This window comes from Arachis ipaensis, chromosome B10 (assembly GCF_000816755.2).
Source record: "Arachis ipaensis cultivar K30076 chromosome B10, Araip1.1, whole genome shotgun sequence".
In the NCBI taxonomy this organism is placed as follows: Eukaryota; Viridiplantae; Streptophyta; class Magnoliopsida; order Fabales; family Fabaceae; genus Arachis; species Arachis ipaensis.
The window spans coordinates 12902629-12904460 of NC_029794.2; positions in this window are offsets into that span (position 1 = coordinate 12902629).

The following is a 1832-nucleotide window of genomic DNA, read 5'->3' on the forward strand; positions in this document are numbered from 1 at the left end:
TTCATGAGCTATCAAGAATGGGCAGAAGAGTATTGTATGGAATTCGAATTGATAGCTCATAAATATTTTAATTTTTAATTTTAATCCCTAATTTTTAATTTTTAATTTTATTGTCAAATAATAAAAAATATAATTTTAATTTTAATAATACTTTTTAAATATTTCTAAAATTGTGTAATCATCAATATATATATATATATATATATATATATATATAAAATATTTTTAGAAAAATAAAATTATACAGTAAATATCTTTTGTATCAACTATAAGATATATATCCAACTATCCAAGTAAGAATGTGAAAAAAAAATTTTGATATATATCCAACTAACGTAGCATTATATAGGCAACTCACTAGTAATTCGAATCAACTTAATTCGAACTACCTAGTGTCACTAATATTGAATAATTCGAATCAATATGATTCGAACTCCATAGAGTCACGTGAGCCTACTAATTCGAATCGAGTCAATTCGATTTACTCTTCTCTAATTCGAATCTACTTGATTCGAATTACATGCATATCCATTCAAACGTAATTCGAAGCTAATTGTTTCGAATTACATGCATTTGTAGTTCGAATCAATATGATTCGAATTATATTTAAATGGTCATTGGTGGATTGCTGAAAAAATTTTTGTTTTGGCTGATTTGGGTAATAAACTTCTCGGCTTGGTTTATTTGAGTTTTTTACCCTTATAATGGACATCTAGTATGAAATACTCAAATTGACTATTAAGAGTTGAAAGGAAACGAAAGTAACGAAAGAACTAATATGACTAATTTAAAATCTTTGAGGACAAATTTAATTAAAAAAATCTTTTAAAAACTTATTTAAAAAATAAGTGATCTTTTAGAGACGAATTTGATTGTTTACTCATATAATTATCTAATTAAATTTATATGTTTATATGATTTTTGAAGTAATAGATTTAAAAATTAATTACTTTTGTTAATGCAATGATATAAGATTTATTGTCAATAAGTATAAATTTTTTTTACACGGAAAATATATGAAAATTAAATTTCTTTTTAAATTTTTTTTAGCAGAAGAGCTAAAACTTCTATTAATAAAATAGTTAAATGACAGTTAAAAATCACAAAAAAAAAGCGTAAGATTTATAGCTAATAAAGGAGATAAATATCCACTACGAGAAACTATTATTTGATAGAAGATGCAATATTGGATTCCAAAAATTTTAATGAGTAGAAACATAGACAAACCCAAATCTTTTTCATTTCTAAATCTATACATGTGTTTTACAGTAGAATAGATTTTTTTTCTAGTTCGAATAAATCTGAATATTTCTCAAATTTACAAACGCTTCTAAAAACAAAAAACTCTCCTCATAAGATATTCTTTTTAAACTGGTAAAATTCGTACTACCAAAATTATAACACTTATAAAAGAGAACCATTATCACCACAAAATGGATTACGATAAAAAGAAAGAAAGAAATCACAAGGGTTATTTTGAGCTAGAACTAAAAATCAGAAAAAAAAAATTAAAACTAAAATCTAACAAAACAAAAAATAAAAACCAAACCAAGAACAGAAGAAATAGGAGAGGTGGGAGAATATGAGCAACAAGGATACAATGAGGGGGAGAGAAAAAGAGGCGGAAGGAACTAAAAGTGATGTATGTGGAAGAGACAATGGATGGAGTGGCATAGTAGCAGTAGTGGGAGCCAAGGACGACAGGGGACATGACAGTGATGGAGTTAAGGCTAGTGACAAGCGAAGAGAAAAGGGTAGCGAAGAAAAGGGAAGGGATGGCATTGGAAAAGCTATGGGTAAAGGTGGGAGTGGAAGGGAAGAAGGAGGGAAAA